This window comes from Talpa europaea, assembly GCF_964194135.1.
Source record: "Talpa europaea genome assembly, chromosome: 7".
NCBI classification, from domain to species: domain Eukaryota; kingdom Metazoa; phylum Chordata; class Mammalia; order Eulipotyphla; family Talpidae; genus Talpa; species Talpa europaea.
Window position 1 is genome coordinate 51176498 of NC_140074.1, and position 17386 is coordinate 51193883.

The following is a 17386-nucleotide window of genomic DNA, read 5'->3' on the forward strand; positions in this document are numbered from 1 at the left end:
ATACTTATTGGGGGTGTATGTAAAACAGATTCTGGGCTCAGATCATGCTAAACAGGTTTTCATTTAAAAGAATCTCTGGGGGGGCGGAGCAACATGGCGGCGAGGAGACGCTGCGAGTAAGATCTCCCATTAAAAAAAGTTAATAGGGAGGAAAAGCGGCAGGTCCCAGTGAGAACTGGGACACGGAAGATAAACGGACGACTCCAGCAAACTGCCCGAAGAAGAAAGTTGCCATAAAAGAGGACGAGAAGGGAGGGAAGCGCAGAACCCTGCTCCCTTCCCCCGCCCACAGAGGCGGCACTCTCCGACCGGCAGAGACGAGGGAAACAACAAACCAAAACGCCCAACAAGAAAAACGGATGCAGCAAGCGGGACTGTGAGTGGAAAGGAACTATTTCAGCCACCACACCCCGTGAACGGGAGCTGAGGCGAACCCTGCAGGACCCGCCGCGGAGGTGAGCGCCAGCCGCCATTAAAGAGCCCCGCCCCCCAGGAGGAGACCAGCACCAGCACACAGCCCCGGCCGCCCGGTAAGCTTGTGCGAAAGCAGCGCTCGGATTGCAGCTGCCCAGGGCCCTGCGCCTGCGACCTAGGCTTGCGGGGAGACAGCGGAGGCCCTCCCTGAGTGAGCAGGAACAAGGCGCCCAGGCAGGGGAGCGGGATTCAAAAGGCGCCATTCCCGCGCCACTGATCTGGGCTACAGCCCGCGTCCTGGAACTGAGGGCTTTGGAACTGAGACCCGGGGCACGAAATTAGGGGCGTGGGTTCCCCAAGACGGTGGGGCACAAGGCAGACACAGCACCCCAAAGCCGTTGAGGTGTACCCTACCATCCCCGCTCTGCTCCCTGTCCCACGGGGTGGAAAATCAGCTCCCCAAGGGCTCTAGGAGAGATCTCTGGTGCCACCTAGCGACTTGACCCCAGCACAGGCTACTGAAGGAGCTAGTGGCCAGCTGGGGAGTTAGCCCACACAGGGCCCCTTCTGAACAAGTAGTCTAAGCCCACAGGGAGAGCGAGCACCCACAGCCGGGGCAGACCAGGCGCGCAGAATAGTGTGCCTGAGACCAGAAGCGCAGGGAGTGTGTCCCACATCACCAATTTAGAACAGGGACATTTCTTCAGTAAAGACTACCTGCAGAAGGCTTCCCCAGGAGCCAGAGGTGAGCGGGGGAAGTTCGCCCACGCCAGACCCCCTCTGGCCTGCAGTCCAAGCCCAGAGGGGAGCAGGAACCCACCGCCGGGGCAGACCAGGCGCACAGGGGAGTGTGTCCCCACATCGGCATTTTAGAACAGGGACCTTTCTCCAGTAAAGGCTGCTTGAAACTGACAGATGACTCCTGGAAGAACCAGAGGGGAACAGAGAAGCCCACCCAAGATGCCGGCAAGTCCCAACAACACAGTGTCCCAACGCATACGGCAAATTAGAAAACAGACAGTAGGGAGGAGAAGAACCACACGCAACCTAGCAACTCTCCAGAGAAAAAGCACACCACAAAAAGAAAGCCAGCCCCCAGATTGCAACGACAATAACTTGGAAGAATTTCTGAGCCTTCCAGAAAGAGAATTTAAAATTGCCGTGATTAAAAAACTGACAGAAGTCATAAAGGAAAACAATGATAAGGGAAAAATAATCAACGATCAGAAGAATGCAATTGAGTCCCTAGAGAGGGAAAACAATGGTCAGAAGAAAGAAATTGAGTCCCTAAAGAGGGAAGTAAAAGAAATGCAGGAGATCAAAGAATTAATGGAAGAACTAAAGAATTCTGGGAAAAGCAATGAAAGCAGAATAGATGAAATGGAAGAACGAATAAGTAATCTTGAAGACACAGAAATAAAAAGAACCAAAACAGAGAAGGAAAGAGAAGTACGAAGGAAAAAGAACGAAGAAAGACTTCGGGAACTATCTGACTCCATGAGGAAAGGAAATATAAGAGTTATAGGAATACCAGAAGGAGAGGAGAGAGATGTAGGAACAGAGAAAATATTCAAAGAGATAATTGAAGAGAACTTCCCAAATATGAAGAAGGAGCTGAAAATTGATATACAAGAAGCAAGAAGAACACCAAACTTCCACGACGAAAGGAAAAATACAGCAAGACACATAATAGTAAAGCTCCCAAGAATCCAGGACAAGGAAAAAATAATGAAGCTGGCAAGAGGGAAGAAACAGATAACATTCAAAGGAAAACCAATCAGGCTGACATCAGACTTCTCCGAAGAAACACTACGGGCAAGGAGAGAGTGGAGGGACATAGTCAACAGACTCCAAGAAAACAGATGCCAACCAAGAATACTCTATCCCGCAAAGCTCTCCTTCCTCTTTGAAGAAAGAATATGGACCTTCCCAGACAAACAGAAACTCCGGAATTTCATTGCAACTAAACCCCCACTCCAAAAAATACTACAAGGAGTCCTAAAGCCAGAACCTCAGAGCGACGAATAACAATGAAAGAAGGCCAAAAAAAAAAAAAAGTTATTAAAAGAATAAATAAATAAAATCAAAGGAAAGACAAACACAATGGCAAATACAGATGTTAACATATCAATATTAACTCTAAATGTAAATGGACTAAACTCTTCAATAAAAAGACACAGAGTTGCAGCCTGGATTAAGAAACAAAACCCAACCTTTTGCTGTCTCCAGGAAACACATTTAGCTACAAAAGATAAAAATAGGCTCAAAGTCAAAGGATGGAAAACAATCCTACAAGCAAATGGGCCAAAAAAGAAAGCAGGAACAGCTATACTTATATCAGATAAAACAGATTTCAAACTCAAAAAGATAAAAAGAGACCCCAATGGTCACTACATTATGATCAAGGGGACAATACTTCAAGAAGAAATAACACTCATTAACATATACTCACCAAACGAAGGAGCACCAAAATATATCAGACAACTGTTGTCCTCTCTGAAAACAGACATCAGAGAAAACACATACGTAGTGGGAGACTTCAACACACCACTATCAACAATGGATAGATCAACAAGACAAAAAATAAGTAAAGAAACCAAAGCTCTAAATAAAGACCTAGAGCAATTGGGCTTAACAGACATCTATAGAACAATAAACCCCAAAAAAACGGAGTACACATTTTTCTCAAGCGCACACGGATCATTCTCCAGGATCGATCACATACTGGGGCACAAGACAAACATCAACAGATACACCAAGATTGAAATCATATCAACCATCTTTTCTGACCATGAAGGCATCAAACTAGAAATAAACCATAAAAAGAAGGCAAGGAACTTTCCTACCTCATGGAGATTAAAAACCACACTACTGGAAGACCATTGGACTAATGAGGAGATCAAAGAAGAAATTAAAAAATTTTTTGAATTGAACGACAAGGAGGACACCAATATCCTAAATGTATGGGATGCAGCAAAAGCAGTAATAAGAGGAAAATATATAGCAATAGAAGCTCACATCAAGAAACAAGAAAGAACGCAAAGAAACAACCTAATCTCGAAGCTCAAAGATCTAGAAAAAGAACAACAAGAAAACCCCAAAACCAGTAGAAGAAAAGAAATAATAAAAACCAAAGCAGAAATAAATGAAATTGAAACTAAAAAAACAATCCAAAAGATCAATGAAACCAAGAGCTGGTTCTTTGAAAAAATCAATAAAATAGACAAACCCCTAGCCAGGCTCACAAAGGAAAAAAGGGAGAAAGCACAAATAAACAGGATCATCAATGAAAGAGGAGAAATCACAACGGACACAGCAGAAATCAAAAGAATAATCAGTAACTACTATGAACAGTTATATGGAAACAAGTTTAACAATCTAGAGGAGATGGACAAATTCCTACAACTCTACAATCACCCAAAGCTAGATGAAGAAGAAATAGAACACCTAAACAGACCAATTACAATTAGCGAAATTGAAATGGTAATCAAAAACCTCCCCAAAAACAAAAGCCCAGGACCTGATGGATTTACAAATGAATTCTACCAAACATTCAGAGACGAATTAGTGCCTATCCTTCACAAACTCTTCCAAAAAATTGAGAAGGAAGGGACAATACCAAACACGTTCTATGAAGCCAACATTACACTAATACCAAAACCGAACAAGGACAACACAAAAAAGGAAAACTACAGGCCAATCTCCCTAATGAACACTGATGCAAAAATCCTCAATAAAATTTTAGCTATCAGAATCCAACAATGTATCCATAAGATAATTCACCACGACCAAGTTGGATTCATTCCAGGGGCACAAGGATGGTTTAACATCCGAAAATCAATCAACGTTATCCAACACATCAACAAAAAGAAATATAAAAACCATATGATAATATCAATAGATGCTGAGAAAGCTTTCGACAAAGTGCAACACCCATTCATGATAAAAGCCCTTGAAGTTCTTGGGATACAAGGAACATACCTCAACATCATAAAGGCCATCTATGACAAGCCAACAGCCAGTATCATTCTCAATGGTGAAAAGCTGAAAGCTATTCCATTAAGATCTGGAACAAGACAAGGATGTCCACTCTCACCATTGCTTTTCAATATAATACTGGAAGTCCTAGCCAGGGCAATAAGACAAGAGAAAGACATCCAAGGAATCCAAATAGGAAAAGAAGAAGTCAAACTATCACTATTTGCAGACGATATGATATTATACATAGAGAACCCCAAAAACTCCACAGAAAAGCTAATTCAACTCATCAATCAGTTCAGTAAAGTGGCAGGATACAAAATCAACACGCAAAAGTCAGTAGCCTTCCTATACACAAACAATAAATCTGAAGAAGAAGAAATCAAAAAGACCATCCCTTTTGTTATTGAAACAAAAAAAATCAAATATTTGGGAATAAATCTAACAAAAGAGGTAAAGGACCTATACAAAGAAAACTATAAAACACTGTTAAAAGAAATAGAAGAAGACACAAAGAAATGGAGAGACATCCCCTGCTCATGGATTGGAAGAATAAACATTATTAAAATGGCCATCCTTCCAAAAGCAATATACAGATTCAATGCTATTCCAATCAAAATTTCAATGTCATTCTTCAAAGAAATAGAACAATTATTGATGAAATTCATATGGAATCACAAAAAACCCCGAATAGCCAAAGCTCTCCTGAAAAAAAAAGAAGGGAATGGAGGCATCAGACTCCCAGACTTTAAACTATACTACAAAGCCATAATCATCAAAACTGCATGGTATTGGAACAAGAACAGACATACAGACCAATGGAATCGAATAGAAAATCCAGAAATAAACCCACAGATTTATGGTCAACTAATCTTTGACAAAGGAGCAAAGACTATGCATTGGAGCAAAGAAAGTTTGTTCAATAAATGGTGCTGGGAAAACTGGGTCGCTACATGCAAAAGAATGAAGCTTGACCACCACCTCACACCATACACAAAAATCAACTCAAAATGGATTAAAGAACTAGACATAAGACCTGAAACCATAAAATATATAGAAGGAAATATAGGCAAAACACTACATGATTTGCACATCAAAGACATCTTTACAGACACATCACCCAAAGCAGTGATAGTGAAGGCAAAGATAAACAGCTGGGACTATATCAAATTAAAGAGCTTTTGCACAGCAAAAGAGACAATAACAAAAACAAAGAGAAACCCCACCAACTGGGAGAACATTTTTGCACCCAACACTAATGATAAAGGACTGATCACAAAAATCTGCAAAGAGCTGATGAGACTCAACAACAACAAAGAAAATAATCCAGTCAAAAAATGGGCAGAAGAGCTTAAAAGAAACTTCTCTGAAGAGGAAATGCAAATGGCCAACAGGCATATGAAAAAATGTTCAACATCACTTGTCATCAGGGAAATGCAAATCAAAACTACCATGAGATACCATCTTACACCAGTGAGAATGGCACATATTAAAAAAACTAGCAACAACAAATGTTGGCGAGGGTGTGGAGAAAAAGGAACTCTTCTGCACTGTTGGTGGGAGTGCAAACTGGTCCAACCACTGTGGAAAGCTGTGTGGAGATTTCTGGACCTACTAAACATAGAGCTTCCATATGACCCAGCAATTCCACTCCTAGGTATGTACCCAAAGGACACAGAAACATCAATTCCAAAGAACACCTGCACCCCTATGTTTATAGCAGCACTGTTTACAATAGCTAAGCTTTGGAAACAACCCAAATGCCCAAAAATAGATGACTGGATCAAGAAGATGTGGTACATATATACCATGGAATATTACTCAGCATTCAAAAAAGATAAACACATGCAATTTGCTGCAACATGGATGGCGCTGGAAGGGATCATGCTCAGCGAAATAAGCCAAAAAGAAAAAGAAAAATACCGGATGGTCTCACTCATAGCAGGAATCTAGAAAACTTAAATAATGGACCAGGAAAATGAATAACTATAAGAAAGTGAAAATCAAAATCAACAAAAAACTATGAACCAGAGACACTTTTAGGGGGGCGGGGGCGGGAGGGGAGGGATTGGGGTCAGAATGGGGGGCTGCAATTGTATGGGGAATATAACAATAAAATTTATAAAAAAAAAAAAAAAAAAAATAAAAGAATCTCTGGTGCCACAGTGGAAAATGATGAAGTTCACAGGGCAATTATCTTTTGTGGAGACAGTGTGACATCCCTGCCCTCCCCCAATTGGTGCTTGTAGTATCTCTTAATGTTTGAAACCTAACTATTATGAAATAATTGTGGATTCACAAGAACTTGAAAAGAACTATCCAGGGAGATCCTGTTTACCCTTCACTCAGCTTTCCTCACTGTTAATATCTTCCATAGCTGCAATATAATATCAAAACCAGGAAATCAACATGGTACAATCTAAGAGTTTATTCAGATTTTACACTCATTTGTGTGTGTGTGTGTGTATGTGTAGTTCTAACAATGTTATCACACCTGTAATTTTGTAACTACCATCACAATCAGGGTATATAACTGTACCACCACACACATCATGAGGATTCCCTCATGTAAATTTATAGCTAAAACTATCACCTCCCTCATCCCTAACCACAAGCAGCCACCACTAATGTTTTCCAACTTATAATATTTCATGAATGTTAAATAAAAGGAAGCATAAAATACATATTATTTTGACATTAACTTTTTTCATTCAGCATAATTCCTTTGAAATTTATTCAAGTTGTTTATATCAATAGTTCATTCCTTTTTACTGCTGAACAGTAAATCAGGGTTCTCCAGAGAAACAGTAGCTATAGGATTTCTCTTGATAGCCATCCATGTATCCATCCATCCATCCATCATCCATCCATCCATCCATCCATTCATCCATACATCCATCCTATCCATCATCTATCCCGAGGATGTGACTCATGCACTTATGCTGGATGAGAAGTTTCACAATCTGCCACCAGCAAACTTAAGACCCAGGAAAGCCAAAGAAGTAGATCACTCAGAGGGGCAAAACCTGAGGGACCAGGAAAGCCAACAGTATGGTGTAAAACCCAGTCATCCAAGATGAGTCAAACTGCCCCAAATTTGTAAGCAGTGATGCAAAAAAGGGGGGTGAATTCTTTTTTTTTTTTTAAATAGAGGCATTTTTTATTTATTTATTTGTTTTGTTTATACATGCACTGGGTACAGTCAGAAGTACGGGAGGGTGAGAGAATTCACCAGAGCCTGAGCTCGGGAGCAGAGCAGGCAGAAGGACTGAAGTACACTGCTGAGGGGAGCAGTGGGCGGCAGAGGAGGTCTGCGCGCCATGTGGGCCCCTCCTCCGGTGGCCGGGGAGCAGCTGGGGATCGAACCGGCGCTGCAGAGGCTGTGGGCAGCTTCGCAACCCAGCACTCAACCGCTGAGCCACGGGGGAGGCCCAGGGGTGTGGATTCTTTCCTTTGCCTTTTGTTCTATTCAGCCCTTTAAGGGATGGGATAAACCCACCCACATTGGGGTGGAGAATCCACTGAGTACACCAATTCAAATGCCAATCTCATCCAGAAATACCCTCTTTTGATATACCCAGAAATAAGGTTTAATCTGGGCACTCAGTGGCCAGCAGAGTGGACCTACAGTTAACCATCACGCACCGTATGAATGTACCAGTTTGTTTAAACATTCATCTATTGAAAAACACATGGATAGTTTCTAGTTTTTTGTTATTATAAATAAAGCTGCCATGAACATTCATGGACATGCTTCTATCTGAAAGCAAATTGACATTTCTCTGGGATAAATGCCCAAGATTGTAATTACAAGTCATATGTTAAGTCCATTTATGGTTTTAAAAGGAACCACCCAGGGCCTCCCCAGTGGCGCAGTGGGTTGAGCACAGCGCTGTGAAGCTGTCCACAGCCCCTGCAGTGAGGTTTCGATTCCCGGCCGGCCAGGGAGATTCCCACATGACGTGGCTGACCTCTCCTGTCGTGGCTACTGCTCTCCTCAGCAGTGCTTTCGGTCTGTCTGCATGTTCTGCTCCCAACTCTGTCTCTGGTGAATCCTCGTACCCTCCGGTGCCTCTGGGCTGTACCCCAGCTATTGTATAAATAAAAAATAAATCTTTTTAAAAAAAAAAAAAAGGAACCACCCATCTAGTTTTCAGAGCAGCTGTACCATTTTACATTCTCACTGGCAATGCGTGAGTGATCCAGTTTCTCTGCATGCTCATCAGGATTTGGCATTATGGTAATTTTTCATTTTAGCTATTCTTAATTTTTTGACTATAAAAATCCCCTCACAAATTTCCAAAATGTTCCCTAGGTAGTAGCATTGCTTCCATTGAGAATCATTAGGTCACTAGTTCTCAAGCTAGACTGCACTTAGGGAATGCCCAGGGAATCCATGCCTGAGTTCCTCTCTCAGAGATTCCATGTAGTTTATTTGGTTTGGGAGGTTATCTGACCACCAGGAATTTTTAGAGTTCTCCAAGAAGTTTCAACTCACAAATAAATTCATGAACCCCTGATACCATTCTCAGTCTCTCTTTAGTTCTAAAGTTTCAAGAACCTGTAAATGAGATAAATTCAAGGGTTGAGATAATTTTCTCCTAAATAAACTAAGATTTAATAGCCAGAACTGCATTATTTTCCCAGCAGAATGTCAGTAGCACTCAGAGGGAAATAAAAGTAACTGTGGCTTAACAAGTTGCGTTATGAGCTTTTTAATAGACATATAGAAGACTAAACCCCAAACCAAATTATATAAAAACAAACCATAAGTGTCTGGGACACATTTCAGTTCTTAGAATTAAAGTGTAGTGGTAAGAAGAGAATGAGTTTTGGAGTCAGAAATCCAGGTTTAGAGTTCTCGTTTTTTCCCACTTAAAAGGGGTGGGATCTTGGATGAGTCACTTGATCTCTCTAAACTTGAGTGTACTCATGCCTGAAACCTGAGACGGGTACTTGAAAGGCTTTTGGCAAAGACTAAATAGGTTGATATGAGCTGTATTTTTATTCATAGCATACTATAATTATGATACAATTATCATAGAATATTCAAAATATTTGCTACCTGGGCAGCATCACACTTGCTCCAACCAATAACTAATAACTACCTTTTATGTACTACTTGCTATACATTATCAACTTTATTTTTGCAATGATTTAGTTTTATATTTTTATTGTGGAAAGGTCAAACATGCACAAAAGTAGGAAGAATAAAGTAACTTGGTGATTCTCAAACTTTAGTGTGCCTATGATTCCCCTAGGGAGCCTGGTAAACTAGAAGTTCCAACGCAGTAGGTCTAGGGTGGGGCCTGAGATTCTGCATTTTTATGAAAACTTCCCAAATGACAAACATATCACTGGTCTGCTGACCACAAATGCCATATTTGTACCACTGTACAAAATACACAGACTGGCATTTATTTCTCATAGTTCTGAGGGCTGGGAAGTCTGAGATCAGGTGCCAAGAAGAGGGTTTTCACCAGAACTTGACTAAGATCAGCATGGTCAAGTTTAGTTGAGAACACCCTCTTGGTTTGAGGAAAGAGGAAGCTGTTATGTCCCTTTCTCTTCATAAGGGCACTAATGCCATATTGGGCACTCGTGATCTCATCGTAACCAATTTACATGCCAAAGACTCCACCTCTTAATACCATCCCTTTAGAGGTTAGGACTTCAACATATGAATATTGGATAAACACACAATTCATAACACAAGGGTAATTACCATTGTAATTATTAATTCATGATCAATTTTGCTTCTACCGTCTTTTCAGCTCTCCTCCCCACCTCCCTGTAAAGATTAAAGTAAATCTTAGACACTTTATCATTACACCTATATTTTACTATGAATCTCTAAAGAGTTTTCCTTTGAAAAAACACTCATAACACCATCACCACCAGCCCCAGAAAAATTTAACAAAGATTTCTTAATAGCAATAATATCTAGTCACCAGTCATATCTCTCTGATCGTCACAAAATTTTTACTCGTGATAAGTTAATCTGTATCTTTAGTCTCTTTTAATTGGAAGATTCCACTTCCAGCCTTTTCTTTTCCTTGCTTTCTTTCCTAAAGAAAGGAAGGTATTTGCTCTGTAAAGAATTACATATTCTGGTTTTGCTGCTCACAACTTCCTGTATTTGGTAGTTTGATCCAGAGCCTTAATGGGATTCAGGCTTTATTTTCTTTGCAAGGTTACTACTTCATAGGTGGTACTTTGAATTCTAAGACAAGGTACATAATATCTGCTTGTCTTTCCGTTCATTATCTTTTGAAAGTAGTCATCGCTCCAAACAATGGAACTCATGATTGGGGTATGCTGCCACCAGGTGGTAACAACATGCCATAGCCACAGGCTCAAGCTGTAAGAAACACACTCCTGAGAGAGCCCAGAGTCAGGATATGTCCTCATTGAAACTACATCAAATCACCAAATCACTACATCAAATCTTAAACATACCTCAGGGCTACTTTAAAAATAAATGAATGCTGTGTTTTATAGCACATAAGAATAACTACAATTTATTGAGCGCAGAGGTTGTGTATATATGGTCTTATTTAATTCTCACAACATGAAGCAATATTAAATCATTGTGTCCCTGGTGAAAGAGTGGTGAGGTTGGGATTTGATGCCTTTGCTTGTTCTTTGAGCCATTTCTGTGCCTTGTTCCTTCTCTGTACTTGCTATGCACCCCATCCATTTGCACACCTCCAGCTCACAGCTGCATTGCTTTCCTTTCTGTTTGTTCATTTGTTTCCCCCACAGTCTCTCCAATCCATTCTCCATCCATCCCTGCTCAGGGATTTGGCCTCTGTAGCTTCTGTCAACAGGCTACCATACCTGCTGGCTTCTAGTCCCCAATTTATTTTTTGTGCTTTGTCCCTACTTTGCTCTGTTTCTGAAAGGCTACATGCCTCATCTTTGCTCCAGGTGGCTGTCTTCTGTGGTTTTTCTCCTCAGCTTCACTTAATACAATTTTCTCCTCTTGCTCCTCAGGCCTCAGGGTTTTAACAGCTTTCCTCCATTCCATTCCCTGTGAGTCTCAGTTTCCCCCTGAGTACCCTTACTCCACTTACCTTAATAAAAAGTACCTTTATTAAGCTGTCACTAAAAAAGTCCCAGCTGAGATTCTCTCATAACCTCCACTCACTGTATCACCTTCATTTTCTCAGTTCACTTCAGTGAGGCCAGCACCTGAGTACTTTACTGAAAGGTTACCAGTTCCCACCTTCCTAGCCACTGGTGACTGCTCAGTTCTCATTTTACTTTTAATCTCCTGTCACCTTTTGACACATTCCTTAAAGCACTTTCTGCCTAGGCCCATTCATCCTGTGCTTGTTCTGATACTTTCTCAGTCACTCCTTCTCTTTCTGACTGCATCTTAGTGTCATGTCTTATTGTTCAATTCACAAATCTCCATCTTTACTTTTTCCCTATTCATCTCACCTAATCCCAAAGCAGCTTAAATGCCATCTCTACACTATAACTCCCCAGTCTGTCTGTAGCCCCAACCTATGTTCAGAGTTCCGGAATCATCCATCTAGCTACCTATTTGCCACTAGAAAATGAATGAACCTTAAATAGAATTCTTGATTCCAGACCTCATCCCACTTCCAGCCTTATCACAACCATTTCTGCTGATGGCATCACCATTCCCCCAGCTACTCTTGATTTGTCACTTCTCCTCACTCCCCAAGAACCAATCCATCAGCAAGTCTTGTGGGTTCTTCCTTCAAAACATACCAAAATATGAAAACAGACACACCAATCAATGGAATATAATTGAGAGCCCAGAAACAAACCCACACATATCAACATTTCATCTATGACAAAGGAGCCATGACCGTACAATAGAGAAAGGAAAGTCTCTCCAGCAAATGGTATTTGGGAAATTGGACAATCAGATGCAAAAGAATGACAATTTCTCACACCACAGAATCCATAGAGCCATTGATCACTCTAACTCTACACATGAAAGTAGATTCAAAATGGATTAAAGACTTGGAGGTAAGGCTGGAAACTATAAAATACATAAAAGAAAAATAGAGGTGATAGGCTCCATGATACCAGCATTAGAGATGTCTTTGGGTAGTCAACCCCAGAGGCAAGAGAAATGGAAGCAAAAATGAACAAATGAATTAATTCAAATTAAAAAGCTCCGCATAGCGATTGTCTTTAGTAGTTCTGTTTGGTTCTTTAGGGGAGCTGGTTGTTTATGGATCTAACTCTTCTATCTTTGAATTACCTTGGGCAGAGGTCACCTCTTCCTTTTTCTGGCATTGCTCTGAACAGGTTCTGGTACAGGATAGACTCTGGTGGCTGGTGAAACAATGAATAGCACTAATTACCTTGTGTCAGAGGGGCAGTTATTTTGTTATAGAGATGATGCATGTAAGTGATCATTAATTACTCAAAATACTGTAGTTGGTTTTATTATTGCTAATGGTGTTATTATTGGTAGCGATGTTGCATCACAAAAGGCCTGACACACTTCGTTACTGACTCATGAAAGAGAGAAGAGGAAGCATAATTTAACCCTCTACTGTTTCATGAAGAAAGAGTCCACGAGGGTCAGGATGTCTGTTATGCCTCACAGCTCAGAGTCCTACCTCCTGGAACTGGACTGTTTTTACCTTGGGTTATAATTACATTCCTTAATTCAGTAATAGCCAAACTCTTTTGAATCTGTACACTCAAAATAATTTTGAAAATCTAAGTAGACACCTAATTTTTCTCATGATTCCAAAACCATAATTTTGAATAATCACAGTTTGTCATTTTTGGACTACTGTAAATTTTAAAAAATTATTATAAACATCTTAAAGGCAAAATGCAACATCACTCCTTTTAAGATATCCATTGGATTAGGAACACCAGAATTCACTGATACCCATCATCATCCATTTAAAAATACACAATCGGGCCTCCCCAGTAGCCTGGGCGTTGAGTCTCAGGGCTACCACCACTATAGCCCTCCCCCAAAGCTGCCAGAGTTAGATCTGCCTGGAAGCTAATCCATATCGCACCACTGACCTCTCCTGTCTCCAGCCTGCTGCTCCCCTCAGCAGTGTATCTTAGTGTATATGCCTGTTCTGCTTTCCACTGTGTTTCTGGTGAGTCCTCTTACTCCCTCCCCCCCCCTCTGGCCCGCACCCCAGTTCTTCTACACAAAAATAAATAAAATAAAAATATTACAATAAAGGAATAATTCTTTAAAAAAAAATACACGATCTATTTAAACACTTATTCCCCACCCTTTTCTCATTACTCATGTTTCCATTTCACATTTTTAAAGATTTATTTTATTTATTTATGCATACAATCTGTCTTTTTGGTAAGAGGTTGTTTCATGGTTACAGCTCTGAAGGCTGGGTTGTTTTTGAAAAAGATATTTACAAGTAAACTGTAAGGGCATGCATGTTGAAGACCTACTCTCATCCCTTTTCACTGGAGAACTAAATCTGCTTATCTTTATCTACTGTGCCTTCCCCATAACTTCCCTAGCTAACCTTCGCTTTCTCTTCCCTGAAGTCCTTCCCTGAAGGCTTAAGACGGTGTCTGAAGCCAAGTGGGTGAGACCAGCTGGGTCCCTCCTACATATACAGGAATTATCTATGTTGTTATCAAAATTCTTTTATTTTTTTTTTCTCTTATCAATCTGGTGCTTTGCCATCCTGGAAGAACCCAGAGGGGTATGAAATGATTTCCTCTGTACCTCAGCAATACCTTGCATTAGCTAATGGATAATTAATTTAACCGGGTTTTCCCTCTTTTTTTTTTTTAATATTTATTTACTTATGCATACAAGAACTGGGGTACAAGTCAGAGTTGTGGGGGTGGGCGAGATGATTTACCAGAGACAGAGCGGGGAACAGAACAGGCAGATTGACTGAAATACACTGCTGAGGGGAGCAGCGGGCGCCACAGGAGAGGTCTGCCGCGCCATGTGGGTAGCTCCCTGGCCGACTGGGGCTGTAACTCATGCTGCAGAGGCTGCGGACAGCTTCACAGTGCTGTGCTCAACCCCTTGCGCCACCAGGGAGGCCCGGGCTTTTCCTTTTTAAGTCCTCCTGGCAACACATTTTAATAAGCTTTGAAGAGGATAGAGTGTATTTATATTGTGTGGGAAACAGTCACTGGGAAAGCGGGGGTCAAAACCGAGAAGCAGGACGAATAATGACTTCTCTGTAGGTGAATTTTCGGAAGCAGAATGTAAGGAAGTTGATTATGTGGACACGTCACCTGGTCACGCTACCTGAAAAATCTCCGCGGGCCTCTGGTATTTGAAGACTGAAGCTCAAAATCAACACCTTGAGTCACCTTTTCCTCAGACCTGGGGCGCGCCGAGCAGCCGGGCTCCCCGCGCGCGCTCGCCCCGCCTCCCCCTTCAAGCTGTGGGGCCGCGCGCCCCCGCGCACGCCCCTCCCTGGGTTCCCTTCGCGCGTCCCCGCGGCGCCCCGCCCCTTCCTGCCCGGGAGGTTTGATTCCTTGGCGGGCGGAAGCGGCCGCAGCTCCAAGCCCGAAAGGCTCCTACGTGTCCCGGTACCCGCTGCCCGGCTCCGGTGCGCAGCCAGGCAGGCAGGCGTTCGATCCACCTGCCCGACCCCATCCCGCCTGACCCTCCGCCCCTAAGGTCAGTGTCTGCTGCTGTAGGGGAGGGGCGGGGCCCCGGGGGTGCGGGGTCCGGGGGAGAGGCGGTGCGCCCCAGTTTGCTCCTGACTCATCGGACACTGGAGAATTTCACTGGAGCCTCACCTTGTGCGCCCAGTTTCCTGGATGGGATTTGTAGCTCCTCCGAACCCCCACTTTTGGCCTCTGTTAGTGGGATAATGGTAGGATCCACCTCGGGGCCATCGGTGGGGTGCGCAGGAGTGCTGTTGGCCAGTAAGGGGGCTGCCGTGGATGTGAATTTCATCCCCAGTTTCCATGGCCCGACTGTTTCCGCCAAAGAAGTCTAGATAGAGTTTCGAGGTGTTTTGTTTTTTGTTTTTTTTTCCTGTTGATACAACTTAGTTTACTGCAGCAGTTCAGTCAAATGCCCACTTTTCAGAATTCAAATCCTGCTTCTACCTTCATCTTCTCTAAGTAGTGGCCTAAGAGGCTCACCCAGAAAAGGTGATAAGCTCCGAATGTTGTAGCCGTAAAAAAAAAAAAGAGCAGCTCCCGAGAAACCTGTGGGAAAATGGGGCACTCCCTAAGAAAGGTGTCCCAAGAAAGCGATCAGGTCGCTAGCACCTAGGATGAGTTTTTGAGCTTCTCCGCTGGTCTTTGGTAATGGTGGAGGTTGCAGGAGAAAGAGGGTGGTGGCCATCAGAGGTGCTGGGAATTTTGCTTAGACATCGCTGTTCCTAACTTTTCGTTCGTATTTTCGTTTCTGTTCTCGTGTTTTGTGTGAGAAATCAGAAAAAAAAAAAAACAAAACAAAACCCAAAAAACCCTTTCTGTCCCTTCATGGGATTGGTATACCGGTGGATCTGTCCTTTATCTACTGTGGACCAACGAGATGTGCGAATCAGTCCCTTAACTTTTTAAGTCTAGCTGTAATTGATTTTGTATATGGTAGGAGATAGAATCCAGTGTTTTTGTTTTTCCCATAGGTCTAACCATTTCACCCAGCTTCAAATCTGCATTTCTATTTGTTGTTACCTCTATAAGCAGGTTCAGATTTTCTTTCTCTGGGATCTTTGAACCTAAATTCCCTATTTCTGGAATGCTCTTTCTTTCTTTTTGGATTGATAACTCCACTGAGGGCCTACCAATCAAAGACACATGTGTAGTTAGGAAAAAAACAAAATTGGTGTATTTAACTTGCTCCAGCAAGAGGAACCACATTCCTTAGGACTCAGTAAAAGTGACTTGAAAGAAAGGGGTTTATGGGATTTGGGTTTGTGCTGGGTGATTTAAGAAGGGATAGGGAAGCAGGGACCAGTTTTGGATTGGGAACTGTCAAAGAGTGGGAGTATTTCAGCATATTTGGGGTATCTTAGGAAGCAGGAGGTGGGAGGAATGAGGATGTCACTGTTGAGAAGGCAAAGTCATTATCATTTTAAGAGCCTTTTATAGAAATATTATTTACATGGTGATGTCTCTGTATTGTTGGAAACATTACTCAGATCGTGATTACTAACAGGGTTGATCTTTTTCTCACTATCCTTTGAATTAGATCTTGGTTTAAAGCTCGGTAGTCCCATTTTAAACATGGTTGCTTATTTCTTTCCCAGTATTGATTGTAAGTTAAAAATTTTTCATCTGCTATTTATTTGCTATTTTTGTCTCCTTTACTGGAATGCAAAATCCATGCCAATAGGAACCACTTTTCTCTCTTATAATCCTAGTGCCCTGGTAGGGTTAGAGCACATCATAGGTGCCCAGTAAATATATCTGCATGATTAAATGAATGAATAAAATAAATTTTAGGGTTAATAGTCTACGACTGCATTAGCAGGTCTTAGACTCTTGCCAGGCAGAGCATATTCTTCACAGAGCTGTTATGAGTGTGACCTTACGTATTAATGTATATAGAAGGACCCCCACTAAATCCCATGTTTTTTCAACCTTTATATATATATATATATATATATATATATATATATATATATATGGAGGTAACTTTACTGCTCTGTGTGGGTTTCAGGTATACCTGTTTCTCACCTCAGCAACTCTGCATATCACACCACACCACAACCAAATATCCAGTCACCATCCACCAACAACCAGCCTGTCTCACCTTGCTCCCTCCGTTCCCTCTGGTAACTACCATTCTGTTGTCTAAGAGCTTTTAAAAAAATATTATTTTTATAATTCTTCTAAATTTTAAAATGCAGGAAGGAGATAATCAAATCAGATCTACTTAACACTTTTGGTATTAATCAGTACATACTTGATTATATATAGCATGTAAGTTGTGAAGTATAATTATAGTATTTCTCATATGTAACCTAAAATTGTATGTCATTGGAATCTTAATTGCATTACATTTACAAATTAAATTGGG